Below are 25,917 nucleotides of genomic sequence, written 5' to 3' on the forward strand. Positions count from 1 at the left end.
TTAAAATTTTATTTATTATTATTCTATGCATATGTGTGTTTCAACTTGCACACATGTAAACATGCCCCATGCATGTCTGGTACCTGCATTCCAGTCCCTGGAACTGGGCTTGCAGATTATTTTGAAGTGTGTGCTGGCAACCAACCCTGGGCCCTCGGCAAGAGCAGCAAGTTTTTTCCACAGATGGCCATCTCTCCAACCCTGGGCTTGATTGTTAGCTCTCCTGCTCCCGAGAGGCTGGAATTCATCCAGAAACGCCATCCCTGATCATTTCAGGCATGTGAATATTAGCTGGATCACAGATTTTTAATTCTGAAAGGCAGCAACTAGCTCATTCTACAGAAAAGGAAAGAGAGGCCCAGGGAGACGACATGCTTTGGCTGTGTGAGTAATTGGTACAGATGCCGCGGTGTGGGAGTTCATCCTCCAGACCTTTCATCTATGCTATGTTTCCTTGCACCACATATAATTTTCTCGTTTTCAAACAATGTCCAAACTATTACTCTCTTTTAATTTACTGAATTGTTTTTCTTTTAAACCTTTGTGGGGGACCAGTTTTAACGTTTCTTCATCTAAGCTTAATTTGAAAGCAGAATGTAAGTTTCATTATAAAATTGGCAACTCATGAAATAAACTTAAAAATGACACGTTTGACCTTTGGTGAATACAAGCTGAGTCATGTGCAGTGAGATACAGATGCTGAGGAACACGGATCAGGTAAGGGGGCTGGGCTTTTGTAAACTATGTTGTTTACAGTGGTAATGCCCAACCTTCATTCTGTAGGCTTCATATAGCCAAGGAAAGCTATAATTGAGACTCCAAAAACTTTTAGCTCAAATAAAGCCATATAAAGCATATTTTGTGATTGTGTGTGTACATGTGTGTGTACATGTGTGTGTACATGTGTGTGTGTGCACACGCGTGTGGCTTGATTGTGTACTTTTCTTCTTTCATCCTTTTTGTTGAACATAGATTCCTTCCCCAATGCAATATAATCTGAATCTGTCCCCACCTCCCCTCGCACCCAGATCTACTCTCTTTCTGTCTCTCATTAGGAAATAACAGGCAATCTACCACAGCTGGTGTTTGTATTCACGGTTGTGGCCCCTGTTACCACTGAAGGCCAGGTGGATATCTGTCGTCTGGTGCTGCCCAAAGCTATGTTGATGTCTGTGGGCTGTAACCCTGCCCGGGGCCTTACTGATCTGCGTGGCCTGCGCTGTTGTCACCTGAGGCCATGATGATATTTGGTCTACTCTGCCACTAAGTACCATGTCTGAGTCCATAGTTCTAGTTCAGCCGAGGTCTGTGTAGATGTCTATGGCTCATGAGCCCCAAAGAGCATGCAAATGTGCATGGCTTGAGCTGACTCCTGAAGCCATGTGGATGACCACAGGCTGTGCTGTCTCCAGAAGCCATATTTACATGATGCTGAAGTCAGCTCTCCACTCTTGATGGCTACTAACAGGGATGTGGGATGGAAATGACATAGTTCTGTTGGAGGCAGGCCACAGAGAGTCTGATTATGCCCCAGTGAGTATATGGATAACACAGACTGTACTTTTTTTTAATTTTCATTTTTTTGGGGGGAGGTCACAAGGGTGGGGAAGGACATGGAAGGACTGGGAAGTGAGTGTGATTGTAGTGCATGATGTGAAATTCCCAAAGAATCAATTAAAAATAAAAAAGAAAATACTAGGCTTCTAGGAGATAACAAAACATAACAAAATATAATATAATATAATATAATATAATATAATGAAAACCAGCATACTGATGTTGGACAAGCCAATAGAAAATGAAAAGATTCCCAAGAGAAGGCACAGGAATCATAGACCCACTCATTTATTCATTCAGGAGTCCCATGAAAGTATTAAAATGAAAGCTATAATATACATGCAGAGGACCTGGTGCAGACCTGTGCAGGCCCTGCACATGCTACTTCAGTCTCTGGGAGTTCATATGAGCTTAGTTCAGTTGTTGTAGAGGCTTTTGTGTAGTTTTCAGTGTGAGCTTTGTAGACAGTGATGCCCTGTCAACAGGCTGCTGGACATGCCCATTTATCATCCACGTCTTTGGATTTAGCCTCTCTGAATTTTCACCTTTTTTCCATGTCAAAATGGGGGTCTGAACCCGCAGTAAGTAAGATTATATGTACAGAGAGATTAGTGCCGAATTTGGGATAAAGTAAATTCCCTGCTATTGATGGCGATGAAATTATTAGGCATGTATTATTGCCAATGACTTGTGTAGTCTTTTATCTTTTAACTCTCCTCTCTCCTTTGATGTTCTATGTACCTGCATGTCTCAGGTGTAGGGAGATCCCTTGTAAGCATCAGTGTAAAGAGTTCCTGTGTGTTTGAACTCTTTGCTTTGCTTTTCATCTTGGAACTACTCCATTATACTGAAGTGTGCTGCAAAGATGCATGGTACCAAGGCTCTATAGCAATCACTAAAGTATTTAGTCATGTTTAAAGATGTTATCTGGTGTGCAATGTCATCAGTGGTCCAGCTAATCAGTCATATGGTTCCTAACTCACATGAACATTGAAAGGAGCGCCCACTTAAAGGGATTTAAAATGTAGATACAGATACAAGTCATTGCCATATAAAAAGGATAACCTTGACACCAGTATGGCAATGTAAATTATTACAGAAGAGAAAATAGAGAAATGGGTAATAAAAGGAGAGAGAAGGCGTTGACTGGGAAAGCTTAAGCTTGAAATGCTTTGTGGGTGCACATGGATGAGTGGTGGTAGATGTTTATGGGTACGGAAGAGAAAATTCATAAAAGCTTATATTAATGCCATCTTCAATATTGTGTAATATTTAATTGTATTTAACGCACAGAGTTAAAGAGTTCAAATAGTTGTCTGTTGGCAGAGGCAAGCCACAGAAGAGTCTGAGTAGAGGGGTTAAATTAGAAGTCATTGTTTCAGAAAGACCAATCAGTTGATCAAATATGTCCTGGAGTCAGAGGTAAAACTGAAGACAACAGGATCACTTGGCAGACTTGATTATAAGGGATGGAAGACTTGAGAGGCAGATGTGGAAGGGACAGGAAGAAAGTGAGGTATATTTTTATATCAGATTGCCCAACACTGGTAACTTACTAGATATCCAATCTGAGTAGCAGAATCTTCAACCTCCCCACTCAGGTGAGTTTCCTACAACTTTCATCCAATTGAGTTTTATTGGTGTCAAGATATCTTCATGGGGTGTCCCATACCTAGTCATGTCAACACTGAAAATGTGGATTTGAAGACGATTATCTGAAAGAAGTTAAGGGGCTAGTATGAGGAGGAGAATGGTCTAGGAGACAAAGCTTTAGGAATTTGGGGCTGGAAGGAAAAAAAATGATGCACGAAGGCAGTTGGCAAAGCAAGGCTTCAAAAATCCACCTCCCTTCCTTTTTCCTCTTCCTTCCCCGTTTTCCTTCTCACATCGTCTCTTTCTCATCGGTCTTGTCTCTAGAGAATGAGGGAGATTTTCAAAGTTTGGAGCGTATGTGTGTGGTACGTGTGTGTGTGTGTGTGTGTGTGTGTGTGTGTGAAAACTATTTAAGACTGACAGACCATAGAGAAGGGCCTCAACGTGGAGTGTGAAGTAAGGAGCAGGAGAGGCAGAACCTGTGATGTGGTGACCAGTTTCTTCACGTCTAGGTCCGCATGACACTCATTGTCAAAACATTGTGTTCAGGCTGGCTGTGTAAGGGTGAAGCAGGAAAAACTTTTATAGGTAGAATTGTCCAGACTGAATAGAGCTGTGGAATGATTGTGTTCGCGTTTCTGCAAAACTCAACAAAACTCCAAATCTGGATTCTGTGTGTCACAGGGTTTATAGGTGGGATCTCTTACTGGAATTTTTCTGGAAAAATAAAGATACAAGTGTTTTCCTGTAATGAATTAAGAAAATGAATCTGTCAGGTACTGAAGCAGTGTAAGAACACTAGGGGTTGGATTTGCAGTGTTTGATGTCACAATTAATTTTTCATCGTCCAAGTACAACTTCCTGTTTTTGACCCCACACCAAAGAGGCGTAAAGGAGTTTGTGAGGAAGAGCCTCTTGGAAGCCAAATGGCTCATCCAAAACAGCATTTTAATGATTTAAGTAAAAATGAATCAGAAACATGTGGATTTAATTTCCCTTAAAATTCACATGGGTTTGAAACTTAAAGGAGAATAGTACTCGGCACAATGTGTTCAGGGTTTGGTTAAACTCAAAACACTTGAGAAACCCTTTGGAACACTGAATGACTTCAAAATACATCTGGGTTTGCCCCTCCATGTGGGCATAGTTACAGAACCCTCATCCTTCGTGGTACTATCCAAACATTCTATCAACATGTTTCAGTTCTCAAAAGGTTTAATGAGGATAAAAATCAAAAAATTTTATTGATCGTCTATTATTTGCAATCAATAAAGTAGAAAAAAAAGGTTTCCCCTATTTCGTAGCTAGGCCATCTTTCCTGAAGTGCGGTCAAGGGAACTCCCATGTCAGCAAAGTCATCACGGGCCATGGGCATGCGCCTTTCTCTGCAGTTGGAGTACTCTACTATATTCACCATCCACATTCATTTCTCTGCAGCTGTAGGCCTCCATTAAATTTAAGAAGCATGAAAAAGTTATGCTATGCAGCCCTTGGTCATCAAACTTTGCTCTGGGTTTTAAAAGATCACTTTAAAAAGTCATGCTGGCATAGGGCAATGCATGCTCAAAATGCTACAGTAAAGACATAATTGAAAGATGTAAAGAAGACCACAAAAATGGGGAAAAACCTCACGATTAACAAAGGAACATCTTTGCAATTGTGAGCCCCACTAATCCGCCTGGCAAGCCCAGTTGTTAGCTACTCCGTGGCCAGGGTATCTCCTAATGAAACCAGCGAGGATGTATCTGAACTGTGCTCGTATTATTTGTAGCCGATTATACTAATCCCAATGCTGAGTGACACCTGGAGAGATAATTGAATTTCTTAGATTTCTCCCTTTTACCCTCTCCGCCATGATCAGAAAAACACAATTTTGAATGCTATTCTCTCTTAGGGTGAGACCACGCTGTCTGTGTAATTGGATAAGTCTCCAGGGAGTGCCGGCTTTCCTACTGCATGCTACAAAAGCTTTGTGAAAAGTTAGCCTCCATTTTTTTTATGTAATATTTTCAAGAAACCAAAGATGTGACTTGAAACGATCTCTTGGCATTTTCACCCAATGGAGCTAATGAACCTTAATCGCATGAGAAACAGTGAGGCAAGAAGCTGACATCTAGGCTATGTGATAGATCTTTAGAAAGGAATTTTAATCGTTTCTCTGTTTTTGTTTTTTGGTTTTTGGTTTTTTTCTTCAGTTTTTTTTTTTGAGACAGAGTTTCTTCATGTAGCTTTGGAGCCTGTCCTGGAACTAGCTCTTGTAGACTAGGCTGGCCTCAAACTCACAGAGATTTGCCTGCCTACACCTCCCTAGTGCTGGGATTAAAGGCGTGCACCACCTCCACCTGGCAGTAATTGTTTAAATAAACACTAAAATGCAATAGAGGAAATTTTTTCGCATCTTAAAAAGAAATTTCTAAATGATTATACTGGGAATCAACACCTGGGAAAGAACGTCAGGCAGTGCAGGGGTAACTGTGGTCAATTTAGACGACCAGTCCACAGGTTATAGGAAGACACATCCGAACGTGAGCAGTATGGGGAAATAGTTAGCAACATTCACTTGAAGGCTGCCATACCCCTTCTAATCTCCTTCCTGCTTGTGCTCCTGATGACCAGCTGACATTTTTGGCAAACTTGGGAGGAAATCAACTGTAGATATAATATCCACCACTGTAACTCAGCAAACTCGAGATGGTGAGATTTGAGAATATTGGAGGAAGCAATGCAGTATGTCTTTCATTAGAGGAGGCAGAGAGGTTAATGGGGACTTCTGCATTACTCGGGACTGGGTTTCTTCTGATCCCTTAGCTACAGCTGTGATATGCTCATATTCTCTTCTGGGGATATTAGACTACCACCCCTCCACCACCAAATGAGGACAAATAGTCAGGGCTCACAAGGTGAACTCTTCCCTAATGTTGCTAAAACCCTCATGGGATGTCCCAAGCTGCTGCAACATCACTAGTGGTCTCTCCTTCAAGGAGGACCAAAAACAAAAACCAAAACAAAACCAACAAAATCACATTACAGGCAGTGTGCCTACATAACAGTCATGGGAAACATTTCATTGCTTCAATTAATTATAGAATGGGGCTAGGTATTCATGGCATCGATTACCGCTCATGAAAGGCCTTTTAAAAACAAGACAGGAATAAGTAGAGGATTTTGAAAAGTGGGGTGTATGAATTAAAGCCCTTTCCCCCCTCCTCTCTTATTTCCACGTAAATTAATTCTACAATTTAATAAACTAACAGGTGGTTCCACTTCAGGCTGAGCAGATGTTAGCTGAATGAATGGAGTCCCCTCCTGTGTGCCGTGTCTCCCTGAGCTCTTTCTTTATCTCTTCCCTTTCCCTTTTCTTCCTCTTGTCTCTGCCAGATTCATGAGCAGCTACAGCGTGAGCGGCTTTGTTTCAGCCGTATGAATGCTAATGAACGACGCGTGCTGATTTTAGGCGTATTAGTGACATTCATACTCCCGAATATGCAGACATTTCCCACCCTATAATAAGGTAGCAGATTGCCACACCAGGAACTTCTCTTACTGGCCTGCAATTTGCTAATTTCTAGCTCTTTACAGATGGGGATTGGAACTAGAAGCGTATTTGAGAAGAAGCCAAAGGAAACTGTAAAATTCAAAAAAATCCCAGAATTACTTAGAAATATGATGTATTATTTTGGTGACATTCCCTTCTTGGGTGTTTCTGGGAAACGATTCCTAAGTTTAGAAAGAAGAGCTTTCTGTGCCTTCTTCCCCTGCAGGTCTAACCAGTCCGTCAATATTTTGATGGTTTTTCTCAGCTCCTGGCTCTGTACACAATGTAATGAACATACATAGTGAATCAAAACTCTAAAAAGAGACAGTGTCCAGTGAATCCTAATTGTTTTCTGACAATATTAGACCGGTAATGCCTAGACAAAAGCCATTTCTCTCTGTCTTGTCCTAAATCATATGTTCATCTACGCTCCCAATATACTCTCAGAGTGTGCCTCTTAAAGACTTGTGGCTCATCATGCATCTGATTGCTTGCTAAAAATACCAGGGCGCTTATGGCATGTTGCTAGCCCTTCCAAAGCTTTACTGAAAGTTATTCTCTCCCGTCGGGAGCAGCCAGACATAGCTGAGACGTTGCTGATGAGAGGAAAAGTCACCTCAGCCATTGATCATCAGGATCCAGACGAGACTGCTCATTCCATCCTTGGCGTTCCCACTTTTCTTTTCCTTAGTTCTTGTGTTTCAGTGTGGGAGCAAGGTAAGAAAGCAAAGTTATAGAACATATGTTAGAGACATTCTTTCGGGCATCTTTGTGTTTTCTTGAGAAAGTGCTTAAGTATCAGTTCAGTGTCTATCACTGATTATAGGTAGGTTCTCTGAGAAGTGGCTGGTATTTTAGACATGCAGATCATTTTTTTCTACTATAAAATGGAGTTATCAGGACTCATGGGGATGTTAAAGTTCTGAGCACACAGGACTGGCTTGTGAGTCAGGGAGAAGTGACTGGGTTTGCCCAGTACCTCACAGGTAATGGAGGCACACAGTGGTCTCTTCTTTGGTCTAGTCCTTCTTTCTGATGCTCCCTCTTTCTGTTGTCTTAGCCTTGCCTTTATTTATCTTGCCTGCCTCTCCAACACACCTGGTGCTCATTTGACAATGTAATTCTCATCTTACGCTGCTCACTTCCTGTGTGCCGCTTCAATTTCTTCCTGAATCTTGACCTCTGAATTCCTGACCCCAGGATGATAGACGGATTTCAGCTCTGATAAATTCCTCTTAATAAGCTCAGCATCAAAGGCCCAAGGCCTGTTCCTAGGAGAGGCTGACATCCTCTGAGCCTCCCTATCATAGTCAGAGGAGGAAAATGCTGCGAAGTTATCAGCTACAGGTATCGAGTACTTCTTCTGCTACGGACTTCATGGCGGGACTTTCATTTTTGTCTCTAACATCATGTGGTTGCTCAAAAACCTAATGTGTTTCCTTTTCTTTAAAAATGAAGATAGGAAGTATAGAGATTTTAAATGAAGTATAGAGATTGTGTGTGTGTGTGTGTGTGTGTAAATGTAGGCAGAGATATTATCCCAGCCTTTAGGAGCTAGGATAGGAGATTTGAGAGCTCAGGGTCAGGTGGAGCTATATACTAAGACTGTATCTAACCCACATGTACACAAAAGGAAAGATGATTTTTTCATTTTCTTATTGAATTAAAGAAATTATGAATTTTTACTTTCTTTTATGCAACAATGGTAGAATTCTTCTGGCTTTGTTAGAAGTAGAAAATGGAGTCATAGAGATATTTAGAAGATTTTTCTATTTTACTTCTGGTGTATTTCTCTTGCCAAGCAAGTATAGTTTTTGTTTTGGTGGGGAAAGGACTTAAAAATAGGAATACCCTCCAGAAGAGGCTAGCATAGTTATTTAAGCCCCTGCGGACTTGCTGTACTGGATGTCTACAATTGGCCAAGGCTCAAAATCCATTTGATGGTATCAGGTATCGAGTTTTTGTCCTACTGATTCTGCTTCTACAGTACCATGTTCCGAAGTGCGGAGCTATGAAGTTCCATAAGAATGGTTCATTTGACAGGTATTTATTGAGTGACTATTCTGCCTTAGGTACCGTCTGGCTCTGGGATTTTGGCCCATGACTGAGTCTGGCAAGGTCAATGTCCTGCTGCCTTCTATATTCTAATGACATAAATAGTACGATGCAGGATGAAAAGATAGCAATGATAATGACGAGTTATGAATGGAGTGGCCAGCTTTTTCTTTAGATGGAGCGATTCAGGAGGTGAGATAAAAGATACAGCCATGTGAAGATCCAGGCCTGTGTGTAAATCAAAGAGACACCCCTTCAAGAAATGGGAATGACCATACATAGTCTGTAAGAGGAAATTAAAGAGGCCCATGTTGAAGTCATGAGAGATGCATGGTGGGAAGGCTTAGAGTTTTAGTAAAACCATTACTGGAAGATTTTAAGCAGAGGAGTTATGAACAATATACTTCTCATCTGTTCACACCGCGACATGGAAAGAGGATCGCAGCCCAACAAGTGGGCAAGTGGGGACAGCAAGGAGGACACCGTAGTAGTGTCCAGGTTGGAGGTGATGGGATGGGTTAGGACTTGAGCAAGCCCAGGCTCCATTTTGGAGCTGGAGGATGGCAGGGGATTGTTTTAGTGTGAGGGGAACGGGGCCTTAAGAGATTCTAAATGTTTAGGGTGAACAGACACCATTTCCTCAGACAGAAGGCAAGGAAGGAGAACAGAGTTGGCAATGAAGCAAAAATATTTTGTTTGGATTAGTTATTTTTGGAATGTGATGAAGCAAACATCAGCGACTGAAAGACATACTTTTAAAAAATCTGTCTGCAAAGGGAGATTTGAGTCGTAGAGTATATTAATAATCAACTAACTTGTATACTAGAGAGTCTCATAATGTAGACTCACTAAATAAAGGATGACGGAAAAATGTCTCTCTGGGTTTTTGTACAAATAAAGAGATTTAAAGTCAGATTGTCCTCTTACTGCAGATGGTTCGCTTCGAGGCTAACCAAGCTTCTCTTGGAACGGCTGCAACTGACCCTTCACCAATTGTTCCTCCAAACTTCTCATCATCAGATTTCAAAAAATGTCACCCTGAAATTTTTATTTTTAATTTATTCTTCTCTCATTCTGACCCTAGTTACCCTTTCCTCCACTCTCCCAGTACCCCCCATCTCTCCCCTCTCTCCCAGTTCCATTCTCCTTCAGACAAGAGCAGGCCACCCAGGGTTATCAACCTAACACCACGTAAGAAGATACAATTAAGCCTAGGCAATGCCCTCATATTAAGAATGGACTAGGCAACATAGTAGGAGAAAAAGGGTCCCAAGAGCAGGTAAAAGAGTCAGAGGCAACCCCATTCCCATTGTTAGGGGTCTTGCAAGAACACCAAGCCACATAACCATAACATATACGCATAGGATATAGGTCAGACCCATACAGGCTTTCTGGTAGATCAGTCTCTGTGAGCCTCTATTAGTCTGCTTGGTTGATTCTGCGGACCATCTTCTTGTGGTGTCCTGGGCCCCTCTGGCTCCTGCAATCCTTCCTCCCCCTCTTCTGGGAATAATGCTGAATTCTTAAAATTTTGTTTTTAGCTGGTGTAGCTCCTTCCTGTATCGATGGAAAATGATTAGTAATAGAGTAATATATAGTAATATAGTCCCTGAGTGGCAGGTGAAAATTTCATACCAGTCGTAAGTATTGGTCTTCATTTTAAATGTTATCATTTGGGTACCTTTTCAAGGTAATAAACTCAGAAAGACCAGAAAATTACATACATTAACCTATAAACTTATGTACTGATGATCACTTTATCTGTTGTTCATCTGCCTTTAATTGCATAATATAAATTTAGAGACTTACACTTGAATACCGTATTATTTTTTTTTTACTGACTTTAGACCTACCAATTCCCGTTAGTGTCCTAAGAATGATAGAAACGGCAAGCTCCTATCATTTTCAGAACATAACGAAATACTGAACTTTCCCCTCTCTCCTATTTAGCTAAGGATTAACTTACAGGTTTAATTTACTGATTTACAGGAAAAGATTCCCAGCTAGTAGACTGCACCGCATGCCATGATATGTGCTGTTTATATAAATAGCATGGAGGTTAATTCAGACCATTTCATGGGAACGGTTTATGTACTGTAATCATGAGCTGGTATACAAGTCTCTCTAAATTTAAAACAATGTAAATTAGCCAGGCCAATTTAATTCTTGCCAAGAAAGTATATTCCTTAAAGCCATGTTTTTTACATTTATTAGGCTAAACGCAGCTATATTCTGTAACTAATAAGTGCGAGGATTTATTGAGTTCTGGATCCCACTGATTGTAAGTTATGTTTTCAAAGTTATTTAAACAAGTTAAATATGTTTATAATAATTTCATTTCCTATATGACATCTCACTAATGAGAAAAAAATTAGGGCAAGGGAGAATCGGAGTCAGTTTAATCTCTTCATGGCCAAAGCCAAGTTTAAATCCCGTCCAAATGCCACTTCTCAATCACAGCTTTAAAAGATTAAATGTGATTATGGAGGTATTTCTCTACTTTTGCGAGACGCAAGCTCATGTCAGAGCTATCAAGAAGCCTGCCATCGAGTCTCACCTTTGAGGTGAGAAAGGAGCTTGCTGAGTTTTTATTTCAAGGAAGACGACACGTTGTTTAATATAATAGGCGATATTCGCAGATAGAGTGTTCGACCCTCACTGGCCCAAATTTGTGTGGATAGTCTGGGTTCTAGGAAGGTCAACTTAGACCCTTCACTTTCCTCTAGATTATACGTTGCGAACTTGAAAAGATTTGTCTGTGCTGAGAAAAATTTTATTGAATAAACCTGACTTTTACTTGTTTAATTGGATGAAAATTTTAATTTAGTCTTGATGACTTTAAAACTAATCAGACCACGCATTTAAGAAGTAATTGATATTCTCTAGCTTTCGGGAAAAAATGTGTGGTCCTCGGTTTAGGTTTTTTGCTGTTGTTCTCTGCTTGGTTCAGAATATGGTCTAATATGAATCCGAATTTTCCTGCGACTGTCTGTCCTTATTCCCCACCACACACTTGGGCAGAGCTTCTGAAGAGCGCCGTTGTCTCCCCAAGGACGGGTTTGGCTTATGGTGATAGCGCCTGTAATCCCTAAGTACAGTTCTCCCCTTGCTTTCCAATCTCTCTGTACTTCTGTATGTGCAATGCATGCTGTGAGTTTGGCTTCTTAAATTATAGGTGCCAGTATCTAAGCTTGTGTTTCCCATCTCAACCCGGCGACGGCAGCGCTTGTGTGGGTTTCTCGCGTGCTCCGCGCCTTAACTGCCTAACCTATTAAGGACACTCCTGTTGTTGCATACGTTCCCTCTGTCCTCCGCGGCATGGCCCAGAGGCCTGTCAATGGCAATGGCTGCTGCAGCGCTCATTTGAAGAAGCGAGTGTCACTGGAAGTGCCCTGTCACTCAGCCTCATTTGGCATTTAAAAGAGCTCGGACAAGTTAGCTGCTGGGAAGCTGTTTCTTCGAGAATTCTTTGGAGCCCTGCTCTGATGATAAACCTGCCACCTGATAAGGACTAAATAGTAACTGTGCATTTTCAAGATAATGCCAGAGCAAAAATGTGGCCATTATATGCCACCAGAAGAAGTGTATTTGACTTGGCTCTTTAGATATGCTATTCATTAGAAACACAGTTAGTGGGGGCCATTTCCCAGTAGATTGTATACACACACACACACACACACACACACACAATTCTAACTTTAGCATGAGGGGTCCTTGTAGTCATGGAAAAATGAAAATAAAAAAAAAAACAACATGTATTCTAGGTTTTCTCGAACTTTATAAAATGTCTCTGATCTGCGAATGACCTGTGCTGAGAAGATTTCCGTCCAAGAAGACAAAGATCTGTAGTTAGTCTAATTGTTACAGGAACCCACCAGGGATAACCACTCACACACATTGCCTAATTGAAGTCTTTATTCTAACGGGCTGGGGCGACACGCATGTCTTCAGGACCTAACTGTAGCCTCGGGCATTAGAGAAAGGGTCTTTTTTAAAAGGCAAAAACCACACCTTGGCATTTCTCTCCACAGGAGGAAGGGGAGCTTTGCACAAGCAGGGAGCTCAACAGAAGCTAAGGTAAGTTAGCTGGAACATCCTGACCTTGGGTTGCTGTGATGGAGTTGGGTAATTTTCCATGTTATTCTCAATCAAGGAGAGCAAATTCTAGTTAAACCTGAAATGGCCTCAGCAAGAATCCAAGATGGAGGGACCTCTGCCCTATCTCGCCCTTTCACATCATACTATATATTTATTCAAGTATAAGATTAAAAGATTATGTGGGAAATGGATAGAAAGAAGTGTTTTATGTTTGGCAAGAAAAATGCAAGGAAAGACTTTTGGAGGGATTATACTTAAATTGAGCAATGTGGTCAATTTAGTGTGGTATGCAGGTGGAGAAAATTTGCGAAGGGTTACACCAAGGCCAACATATCCTAGGTTGATGCTGTTAGAGAAAAAAACCCAAATATTTATGACAATTATTCAAGATGATGAAGTTCTTTTCTTCACGACCATCATGGAAGGTGTAAGGACCACTGCAATGAGATACTGAAGTGCAGGACACAGACAGTGCCCACTTTTAGGGCATGAGGTGGGAATTTATAGCAAAATGCTGGGGTAGGATGGAAGATTACTAAGAGGAAACAGTAAAGCCAAGTGGGATGGTATTGAAAGCAACCTCACAAACTCTTATTGAGAGCCATCGGATGACTGGATCAGACAAGAAGGATGATTATATGGAAGGCAGGGGTGCTGATTAACCAGTTTAGTAGGATTCTTGCCCAAATCTGATAGCACAGGAAAAACATGGAGCCTTCAGGTTGGAACCCATGTGAGAAAGGATTGAAAAAAGGCATGCCTCAAGTTTGACCAAGATGATAATCTTCTTCAAGGCTTCCTTTTGAGGATTTGAAAGGGATAAAGCTGTTGCAAAAGCGAGGTCACAGAGGACCTGATAGGCCATGATCCAGGTTATTTGTTTTTGATTGGCTTTACACATCTTTTCCCTTTAAGAAAGAGAACATAGATCAACAGAAGGGATGGGCAAGAAGGGAGTTAACTTGGCCCTTGGTCATTGAGCTAGTACAGCAAGGCCCCAGTCCTGAGGAGAGATCAGAAGAGCCAGAATTTATGCAATCATGGAGTGTGGTTAGTCAGGGAGTGGGGCTGGAGTGATGTCTAGGGAAGGGTGCATAGTTCTTGTTTATCCACTGTATGCTTGGATCTGGTTTCAGTGTCTCCCAGGGCTTCAGAATTTTGGAAGTGTTGGGATAACAGTTGGAAGGTAGTATTAGATCCCTTAAGAGGCAGATAGGGCCTAATACAGGGATTTTAGAATGTAGTGACATTTCATTTCTATTTTAATAAATAAAGCTTGCCTGAAGATCAGAGAGTAAAACAGCCACACTGGTCAGACATACAGACCAGGCAGTGGTGACACACACCTTTAAACCCAGTAGCTACACTAATTAGCTATAGAAGCCAGGTGGTGGTGGTGCATGCCTTTAATCCCAGCACTAGAGAGGGATATAAGATGGGAGGAGATAGGTCTCAGCTTAGTCTCATTCTGAGGTTTGGTGGAGGCAGGATCGCCATTTCTGTCTGAGGTAGAAGTAAGAGCCAGTGGCTGGCTGCTTTGCTCTTCTGATCTTCAGGTTGAATCCCAAAACCTGTCTCTGGGTTTTTATTATCTGTGCTACAAAGAGGGGTTGTCATAGGAAAGGATTAAGGCAGTCCAGGGGAGAATAGATGTTCTAAAAGCCTGAACTCATTATTTGTGTGTCTTTTTTCCCATGGAATAAAATCTTTTTTTTATTAAAACACTCGTCTTTCCACAGTAGTAAAGCATTAGCATGTCCAGTATAAAAATAATCACTAACCATAGTAAAATAAAATTCATCTCATAAATCGCAGACTAAGTGCCTTCAATACAATTTTCTCCCTATAAAAATACTGGAAAAATTGATAAATAACAAGTAAGAGAATGATATTGCTAGGTAATTAGAATTGTTGTTCTCTGCTTTTACAAATAATTTTTTTCCTTCTAAATTTATTCCCACTTTTGGGGCACCATCACTGTTAGGTCTTAACCAAAGTGTCCTTGAAAAATTTAGAAAGGTGAGCTTAGTGGACCTCTCTCTCTCTCTCTCTCTCTCTCTCTCTCTCTCTCTCTCTCTCTCTCTATCTCTCTCTCTATATATATATAAAGCTAGTCTGTCTCAAGTGCTTTATTATAGTAACGAGGAGCTGACACATGCGTTGACTACATGGTAGGAGGAATGGGTGTAGAAGTTGCCTAGGACACGGGGTTTCTTGATGAGGTAGTTTGGAAACATTTACAAAGAAGGGGATATGTGGGGGTGGGCGTGGCCATGTTGAAACTCCTGTGAAAATGCATATCAGCAACATTATGACAGTCAATAACGCACAAACATGAATTGCTTTTTATTTAAGCGTCTGTAATAACTTGGTCATTCAAAGTCGGCCTGAATTCTCTTGCTTTTTTCCTTTCCTAGATGTGCTGGCAGTTGAAAGCAGGTGTGTGCGTTTCTGGATTCTTGAGTTGATTTCCTCAATTGTCCACATATGAATGTGTATACAGAGGTCTGAAAATATCTCTGCCTGTCTTCACAGTGATTTTTCTAGCAATGTCAGGCAATTGTCAAAGCCCCACTGAAGCATGCAAATACCAGCCTGAGGGTTTCTGAGGGGACGAGAGTCTAGGAGTCATAACGCTATTTAAAAAAACAAAACAAAACAAAAACTCAAATTTTGCAACTAAACATAACTGAAGTTACAGTAATTTTAATTCATTATATGTGTATGTCTCCTTAAGCTTTAAAAATACATGAAAGGATGTGAATTGTCCTCTTGGGTCCCCAAAATAGAAAAGCAATAGTAATTAAGCAAAAAAAATCAAAATGACATGGATACATTAGAGCTAATATAATCCAAGGCAATTGGCATGAAGGAATTTTTTTTTATTTTCAAAACAGAACTAAATCTCTTTTTCATTATAGATTTAATTTAAGTAACATGATAAATAATGGTAAATTGAACTTTATTATGTATTCATGAAATGCAGTTTAATACAATTGTTATTTCTGGCATTTGTGGTTTAAATATATTCCCGTATGGCTAGATGTTATTTTTAATGTGCAAATTCAGAAATAATGACCCACAGCTCCACTGGTGAATTAGGGATGATGTAGACACATGGACAATAAGAGGGAAATGGCCTCCAAATTCCCATCTTTATGAACATTTCGAGTGCAATCTCTGATCCTTTAAGACTGACATTAAACACATTATTTTAAGGTTACAACTATATTGCCGGCGAAGAAAAAAGTAATAAAGTAAATATGTTCCGAGGGTTTTTAAAGAATGGTCTTTGACAAGGACATACCTGAAAGGGAGAAACTCACTTACCAGGAACAGGTTATTGAAAAATCTCTGCAAAACTTAAAGAAAAAAAAAGACATTAAAAATTCGCATGAAATAATATCTTACTAGCATGTCTGGAGCATAAAATTGGACTCTGAAAGAATGGCTAAACAAATAAACAGTATTCAGCCAGCAATTTCCACAGGCTTGCTTTTCAGAGAGCCAGTTAGAGGCTGGTCAAGAGAGAGAAACGTGAGTGAGTTCACATTTCTTCGGGTTTAGCTTAATTCTACCCCATTTAAGAAGTCTACTGGTGAAGGTATAGCAGTATGCGCAGCTCAGGAGGACCCCAACTTCTTGTCCTCAAACTGACTCTTGATATTTAGTTCTGATGAGTATTTAATCTTTCTTTTATTAAGAAAAGAACATCTCTGAGCAGTTGCTGGATGACTGAGTTCAACCTCCTTCTCCTTATTCATTGTTGCTCCTGAGGACCGAGCCAGCCATGCCCCAGAATGACCTGACACAGGTTCTCAGGTCTGGATAGCCCTTGACTAGAAAAGTTGAGGTGGCTTCTTGGTTACTCACTTGTGAGAGATGTCTGTGGAATGTAGGGCCTATTTAAAGCTCTGGAACCTGGCTTTTCAGCATCGTTGTGGGCATTGCTGGAGGCAGTCAAGTGTCTGAGTGTAATCCTTCGTTTCTGCTGCACATTGAAGGCTCGCTCACTAAGGAAGCTTTCACAGCCGAGTTGTTAGTGCAGGGGAAATGGCCACTGCAGGGCCCATCTGAGCGACGTTGGCCTGAGAATGTGAGAATCCCAATTACCACAACCATCACAACTTCGGCATTATCAACATTGTCCTGTGAACAACTGGCCCACATCTGTCAACCAAAGCCCTGCTTTTTTTTTCCTGAAGAGATAATTCCCCACAGAGTTTCAGGCCCACGACCGCAGTGTGACACCCTAGAACTCTGGAAAGGGGAAGATAGTTCTGTAATTTATTTGTTGGGGAAACCCAAACCATATGGACTTATTTGCTAGCGAAGTCAGACGTAATGTAATATAAGGCTAGGTATAGGTTTTATTTCATTTAGTGTCATATTCAGGCGTTGTGATTTTGGATATTGCCTCAACTCAGGCGAGATAAATATATGATTTTATACACATCCTGAGCCTGGAGAAACTCTGTGGAATTCATCTGTTTCTAAGTGTTTAGGTAAGGGGCAATGGAGCTGTAACTAGAAATGAATCTTAATTTTCTTTATCTTCCTATGTTACAAATACCTACTAATAATGTCCCTAAAGATAATTTGTCTGGCGAAGTTAAAAAAAGCTTTCTAAAATTTGATTTAGGCTATTAATTTGCTTAGCAAAATCATATATTGCACATAGGAAATTCGGCTCTGTTGTGGCCAAATTATCACAAGTTATAAATTAGTAGCGTTTGAGTTAATGAGGTTTTATTATAAACACAAAACAGCATTACGCCCAATGCCTGATTTTCATTAGTATAAAAAACAGCCCAAATAAAGCTAAAGAAAAAAAAATGCCTGAGTTGCTTATGCCACTTGCTTTGTTAAGCGTTCTAGATGCTGTTCATCTGCTTGTAGAGAGCTGGGAAGATATTTGCATTGCCTGCCCACAGTTTGACTTGGAATAAGAGCGCCACAAAATTCCCTTAGTACCAGTAGCCTGCGAGTAAAATCTGGCTCCCATTCTCTAATTTTTAAGAATTTTTCCCATAAAGAGGGGGAATTTTTTTTTAAAGAGTATTAGTGGGGTGTCTGGAGTCTGAGGGCGTTTCCTAAAGTGTGAAAAACAGTTGAAGCTCAGGCAGGTTAAAGAGTGGAATTTCAGGTTCAGAGGAGGAGTGTTGGAAAGAGCAGAGAACTCAGAGCTTGCGCTAGGGCTCCAGGGACAGAGACCCCCGCCCCCAGCCCTGCCCCCAGTGCAGCAGGCAGTGGGATTGAGGGCTGAGGCTGGGAAGAGCCTGCATGCCGCGTGCCACTCTGTGCCTTTATAATCAGTTGCGCACCTGGCCATTTGTTTGCAAAGAGGAAGCTGTGTGTTTAGTACCTACTGGGTAGAAGGAGATTTCCTGTCTTTTAACCATAAATCCACACATAAATCCCTTTATTAGACAAAAATGGTTTTCATCTTGAAGTCTATAGGGTTATGCTCAGAGCCAGTGGCTCTTTTAAAATCGTGGCCAGCTCACCTTTCTCTGTTTCCTTGCTGTTCAGGACCCTTGTCTTCCGGGCTCCTCTTTCAAGGGGCTGTTGTCGCTTGCAGGTCTGCAAAGCGCTCTCTCAGGCTGAACAGCAGGCAGAGGTTGTGGACTCCTCACAGGAAGGGTTTGAAGAAGGTGTTGATGTAAGCGGATGAGCCGGATGAGCCGTTTATATCAAATACACGGAGCAGGGGCCCCCCAAAACAACGGACCTCCCAAACACGGAGGAGGCCCAAAGGATGGCAGGAGCCCAACTCCCCCGCCAAGGCACTGTGAGAGCTGGACAGACATCTGTGGAAGGGCTTGTCTGCAGTTCTGTGGGAAGTGAGTGGGCCTGGCGTGGTGGCCTGCGTGGAGAGTTGGGCTGTGTCCAGGTGATTGTTTGCTCCAGTCACGACATGCTCGCCTCGATTCTGCTGCAAGCGTTGCTGGGATGGTGCGTGTCTTCTCAGGTCTGGTTGTGCATGGGATGCTCAAACGCATCTGTCGGTGAGGCTGTGCCCCAGTCACTCCCCCTGCTAACTTCATTTCACAAGGTGTTGAGGATATAGAAGCTGCCTGATGTATTCCCAGTTGTTACGGTAACTGAAACAACCACGAATCTGCCAGAAATTGTAAAATATTAAAGAGACAGCAAGAGTTAGGCTGGAACGGTGGGAGAAGGCCTTGGAGTGTTTGGCCCAGGTCCAGGAAGCCTTCATTTCGCTTCCTACCCTGCTGTTGGTTATCATTTGGAAAAAAAATGTAGCTGGTTAACTCTGTTACATCTTATTTACAGAAACCAGCCAATTCCCCTTTGCCTCCAGGAAAAAGTCCTGGTATGCAAGGCACTTTGTAAGCTGATCTGACCTAAAATCTCTCCGTGATCTCCTATAACTTACTTCCTGCCCATCCCGGCCCCACTTACTATTGAACTTTCTACCATGGTATGACTCCCTGCATGCTGTGGACGAGAGTCACATTTCTTGTTTTCATTTGGTCCTCTTCACAGCATGCTCATCTTATTCTTCAAGGCCTTGTTTTACACGGTCTCCTTCCTGGTACCTTGCTGTGGGAACTCCTACAACCAGTATCCTCTAAGTTACCCGCCCCCTGGGGTGTGGCCTCTTATACTATTTATACCCAAGTAAAGCGTGCATCCAGCCTCTTTCCCAGGTGCGGGATTTGGTTGCTGTTCTCCATTCCAGCAGAGGATATTGATTTGTGAGTCTCCCCCTAAATAAATAACCATCTATTATTCTCAATTCTGAGCTAGTGTGGGATTTCTTTTAAGCATCCTTCTTCATCTGGTGCCCAAAGCTGGCCCTCCTCCTACAGTACTTTTTTCCTCATTCATTCATTCATTCATTCATTCATTTTCTTTTATTTGTTCATTCACATCAGATGGTGATTCCCAACGTCAGGCAGGGCTGGGGCCCAGGAAAAGGGCAACAATGAACAAGGTGGTGTAATCCACATCTTCTGGAACATCCAAGTTAGTAGGGATCTTCTCAATCCAGGAAGAAGTTCTGACAGAATTACCGTGAAAGCTGAAACTACTTGTGAGGGAAAAGGTTGTCCATGTGCATTGTGCAACACGCACCTCAGCAGTGTTGAAGGCCTGCTATACTGTAGACAACCTACTGTTGTATTTTAACACAATCATGACCATTCGTGACAGTGATCTTGTTGTCTTACTTTTGGTCTATAAATTCCTCAGGAGTAAGACTTCTCTCCCTTAGATTCTTCCATGTCCGCAGACTCTGGCTCAGCGCCGGGTGTTGAGGACCGTGGCTCAGCCAGAAGAGTAGGAATGAGGATAAAGAGTAGAAACAAGGACGATTTCTGGCATAACTTGAAACCAGCCATAATGGTAACAACTTCATATCTGCTAAATGTAATTCCACTTATATTCAGACTAACAGCACGATTTTCACATTGCTATTATTTAGAGCTGGAGGAAGTGCTCTGCTTACTCCATCCTGGCATCTGAGGGCTTCTACTGCTCTGATGAAACACCATGACCAAAGCAAGTAGCGGAGGAAAGGGTTTGTTTGGGCTACATTTTCATATCATAGCCTATCAGTGAAGGAAGTCAGCCCAGGAACTCAAGCAGGGCTGGAATCTGGAGGCAGGAGCTGATGCAGAGACCGTGGAGGGGTGCTTCTTACTGGCTTGCTCCCCTTGGCTTGCTCTGCCTGATTTTTTATGTTATTATTATTTAATTAAAATTTTACAGACCAGTCCCAGTTCTTACTTCCTCCCTTCCTTCCACTCCCTCCACCCTTCTTTCACACCATCCCCCATCCACTCCTCAGAGAGGGCAAGTCAGCCTGCTTTCTTACAGAACCCAGGACCACCCGCCCAGGATGTCACCACCCATCATGGGCTGGGCCTGCCCACATCAATCACTCATTAAGAAAATGGCCTACAGTTGGGTCTTATAGATTTTTTTCAGTTGAGGAGATAACTCTAGGTTATATCAAGTTGACCTAAGACTAACCAGCACACCTGGTATTTTAGTAACTCCCCTAATGAGCGTTGCAAATCCTGAAGTATCCTAATGTCTCCCTGGAGTCTTGCTGCATGTGCTGTTAGAAGTTTGGAAATATTGGCCAAGTCAAGAAGGAATGGATGAGACTCCTCAGGCTGTAATCTAAGATTGCCCCAAGGGTTTGAGTAGGCAAAATGGGCAGAAACGAAGAGAGAATCAGCAAGCCAACAGATACTTTTGTGGCCCTATGTCAATACTGAAGACTCTGTGTCATATAGTAGCAGCAAAAAGTAATGCTGAGGGCCCCAAGAAGCCTGTAAGAAAAACTTTTTTTTAAATCCAGAAATGGGCAGAAGGGTATTGGGTCTCTGAAGGATCAAGCTCCTCTATGTGTAAGAAAGATGACTGTAGCCATCATCAGAATCATTTTGCAATGTGGGCCTTCAAAAAAAAAAAAAAAAAAAGCTAGATCCCCTTTGGACCTAGCTTCCATCCTCAACTCCAGGAAAACCATCTCCTTTGAACTTTGTGGGAAGGATGAAGGACATTTTATCTTGTTACTGAGGCCATTCCTGCCATTCTACCATGGGTTAGACACCCCTTTCCTGTGAGATTTTGGTGCATGTGTTTTAAACCCATTCTAACTGTTCTAATTTGCTCTAAGGAAAGAAAAGTAATAGGGTTGACCCAGACAGTGGTGGTGCATGCCTTTAATCTCAACCCTTGGGAGGCAGAGGCAAGCAGATCCCTGTGAGTTCGAGGCCAGCCTGATCTACAAGAGCTAGTTCTAGGACAAGCCCCCCCCCCCCCCAAAAAAAAAGAAAGAAAAGAAAGAAAAAGAAATAGGGTTGGGTCTCTGTATAGGTATAGAGGCCAAGTTGCTTCCAATTTGAAGATACTCCATAGGCCTTAAAGTTTGAGAATAATATGCAAGTTTTATGATAAAAAATTTATGTTTAAGGTAGGTAACTGAATGTAGGAATGTAAATAGTTTCTTTTTAAAAAAAACTGGGCATGTAAACTCACACTGTGAATATGAAGGGTTTGCATTGGCCTCTGGATAGAAATGCATTTCAGGGGTCTCCGAGTCCTGATGTGCCAATACATTAGTGGCACAAGACAGGAGATATGTTCACCCCTCTTAAATTTAACAAGAAAAGTCTTAGACCCTTGGAAACATCAGGAATACCTGTTGTTCTGTTTACTCGGTAGAATGAGTAACAGGTGCCCTTGATTAAAAGTTTTTACTACCTATTTCTCAAGGAGAAAAAGCAATTTACTCTTGATTTTGTGGTGGAAAGTCCTGAAATGATTGCAGGATGGGAAAAGTGTTCAGCTGGAACACATTTGTTGCCCCTGACTATCTCCGAGGTCTTGCCCCAGAATATCTGGATTCTGCTATTTATGACAACAAGGAATGAGTGGCTAGGCTGCAGAATCCACGTGGTTAAACTCTGAAAACTTAACTCTTCAATCATGTGGAAGTGTGTGGAAGACCCAAAGCTTACAGAACCCAGTTGACCCCTTTTGGTATTTTCTTCCCTTCGGTACTTTGTGGTCTGAGGTCTGAGTAAACATGCACTCACCTCAGTTAAGACGCCTGTGACTGACCAAAGACAATTCCAGCAAGTCTAGCTTGTGAACCAAGAGCTGCCTGGGCCCTGGGCGAGAGGTTGTTTACAGGAACAGTGAGTGACTCAAGGCGGCTGCATTTCAGCACTGTGAGGACTCTCCCTGCCCATCGGAGAGTCTCCTTGTCTCTAGCAATCCATAACCACAGACCACCGGGGCATCTTGAGTTCTGTACCTTTCTGTGATTCCTGAATCCTACAGGTTTCACGGTTTACAGAGCGTCTTAAGCGTATTATTTTTTTTAATTTCCTGAGTCTTAAGAACTGTCTTCCTCCCACTAGGAATGGGCGTTTTAATTTGTAGAAAATACCCTTCGGCATTTTGTTTCCTTCCAAAGCAATGGCGCTTTTGGTAGAACGTGGGTCTCTGTGGCATTGCTTGAGATTTAGGTATTTAAAGGAAGGTTTGGCAAAATGCAGCGCTCAGATCTAGCCCATCTGTTTCTAGACTGCTTGCAAACTTAGAAAAATCTTTAAAGGGCTGTGCTATGAGTCATGAGATAAGCTGTCTGAATAACATTCTTGATTTTGACATCTGACCTACAAAGCCCAAAATAGTTGCTATCTGTCCATGTATGGAAATACACCATCTAACTCTTGCTCTGAAAAATCTGATTTTAATGGATGCTTTCTGAAATATTGGGAACTGATAATATAAAATAGGGTATTAGTCAGATTTCTACTTTAATAGGATCCCTGAAATGCTCAACTTAAAAGAATGAAAGACTTTCTTTGTCTTGTGGTCGCTTGGCTCTGTTGCTTTGAGCCTAAGGAGGCAGGTGCATCACGGCAGGAGACTGACTGCTCGGCTTACAGTGGACCACAGCACATAGACAGGAAGGGCTGGGGTCTAAGTATTTCCTTCAAGGACATGTCCTTAATGACCTGACTTCCTTCCACTAAGCCCCACTCTTTAGAAGTTCCATCTTCTCCCAGAAGCTGTATGGATTGGAACCCCAATCTTTAATACCTGAGCTTTGGGGGGAGGGAATATGTCATATTCAAACTATCACATAACAAATAAATTAGTAATGGGCATAAATTTAGTTATTTCTCTACATCAGAAGTTTAAAAGGCAAAGGCATAGCATTCCTGGTTTCCTTTGCCCTGGGAAAAGTGGCACCCTGAGCCCTTCAAGGTAACTAAATCCTGATGGGGAGTGAGGGCACAGCTCAGGCTTGGGAAACAAGAGGCCCAGGCCACCGTCTTCCGGCTGTGCTGTGTGATCGGGGCAAGTCCCTTTCTCCTCTGGGTCTTAAGGTGTTCACGTTTAACACTCTTCCCTCTGATATGAAAAGCATACACTTCTTAAATTCCTAATTCACAATGAATACCCTGTTTCCCTTGGTTGGCCTGAACTCTATCATGTTCCTTCACCCCCGTGCTTCCCCCATGTCCCTGGTTCTAAAGAGGTAATTCCAGGAGTGTCCTCCAATGATAAACTGATTAAGTTGGAAGGAAGAGATCATATCAGAGCAATATGATATGATCATATGAATTTTCATTATTTCTTGGAGCACCTTCTGGGTTTCGGTTCCTGCCTCCTCTTTAGGCTCATAAATTATGTATGAGGTACAGCTGTGGCCCATAAAGATCCTTCATTCCGAGAGAATGCAGGTCCCCTCAGTGTGGCCCGAAGACCCAGCTTGGCAGAAAAGGGGCCCTGATGTTTTCTGACATATCCATGGCCTGTCTTCCAAAAATATGCCCTTTGTGCTGGGTTCTCCGTCTTTTCTCCCATTCTGTTACTCATTTCAAAAAATCATAATACTGACAGATATAAAGCCAGCATGAAAAATATACAAAACAGCATTGGTGATTATAGCTGCAAATGAATAGTCAGAAGGTATATAGATGCCCAGCTAGCAGGAACATTACTCTGAGCTGTAGAATTTCAAAGCCAGTGTGCTCTGAGGGTAATTGCATTGCATAAATTCAAGGCATCATTTACACCGTTGGCAATAAAAATACAGTTCCTGGAGAGATAGCTTAGTGGTTAAGAGCACTCTCTGCTCTAGTAGATGATCTGAATTCAGTTCCCAGCTCCATCACGGCAGCTCATAACTGTCTATAACTCCAGTTTGAGGACATCTTTCTGGCCTCCCTGCGCATCAGGCACACATGTGATGCACCTCCATATGTGCAAGACAAACATTCTCACACACAGAACAAAAATAAATCTTTAAAAGGAAATAGGTAAGTATTTTTTGTTAAAACAGGTCTCTGGAGCTGTACAATGGTGCCAGTCCCAAGTCCTATGTATGTAGAACTGAGTTCTGATCATTTTCTAAAAGAAAATTAGGAGGAAACGTTTTCTTCACTAAAGAGCTGCAAGCTGTGTGATGGATAAGTAACAGAGGGTCTGAGTCCAGGATCACTCAGCCTAGGGAAGGGATAAATACCCAGAGAGCATAGAAGGTGTGGAACATATGCCTAGAGTGGTCTGGAAGGACCCTGGAGAGGGCAGGAGCAAAGGCAAGCTAGCAAAGGAGAATATGCAAAGTGTTAGGGGTGAATGGTTCAGTTTGTTTACCAGAGCTTCCCACAGGAAAAGCCAACTATACTTAGCTGGGAAGAAGCTGCTTTCATGCATCCAATTTGACCTCATCTGCATGGTGGTGCAGCTTGAGAGTCCCAGTTTCTTTCTGATCATCAGGAATCAGGGCAAGAAGGCAGGATGATGGTGCCTGACACTTCATTTTAGCATAGGGGCTGCAATCATTCCAGGACTTGTCTCAGGAGTGATAGATTTTCCACCCTTATTTGAATAACACTAGTATCTCATTTCTGGATACAAAATGAGCATGCATATCCAGCTATCTTCTTTGCCACAATCTCATTCTAGCAGGGGAAAAAATACGTCGACGCACCCTGACATCCATCTTGAAATATCCACCTGGTTAGTATTCTTCCAGCACAGGGCCATCACCTGTCTGATTGCCACTCCACTTGAGATAGTCCAGATATTGCTTTTACTCCCAGTAAGCAAAGGCCTGATCGATTTAACCTGGCCAGCTTCAACCTGAAAAACATATGCCACTTTTATAGGGAAAACACATGTGCGTGAATTGCCTGATCCCTCACCTTCTCCATCATTTGTGGCTATCTTCAGGTGAGGCAGAGATGTTGCATGCCTCCGCAGTAAGGTGGAGAATGTGATTCTATCCAGGGACATTAATGCTCATCTAGAGAAAAAGCCCATTGATGTAGATCAAGGGAAAAACCAACACCAGGGCCTTTATTTACTAACTGTGAACTCCTGGTCTTGTGCAGGCTGGAACGGAAGATTTCACCTTCTGCCCTGTTTCAACTTGCCAGAACAACTTCAGCACTCATATCTTACTTCAGATTCATAGTTTTCTTGCATGTTTTACAAGAAAATGCTATACACCCCATGAGCCCAAGAAGAGAATGGGCATTAAGCAACATGTCATGGAAACAGTGGCTTCTTATTAG

The sequence above is a fragment of the Arvicola amphibius genome, chromosome 11 (genome assembly GCF_903992535.2).
Source record: "Arvicola amphibius chromosome 11, mArvAmp1.2, whole genome shotgun sequence".
In the NCBI taxonomy this organism is placed as follows: domain Eukaryota; kingdom Metazoa; phylum Chordata; class Mammalia; order Rodentia; family Cricetidae; genus Arvicola; species Arvicola amphibius.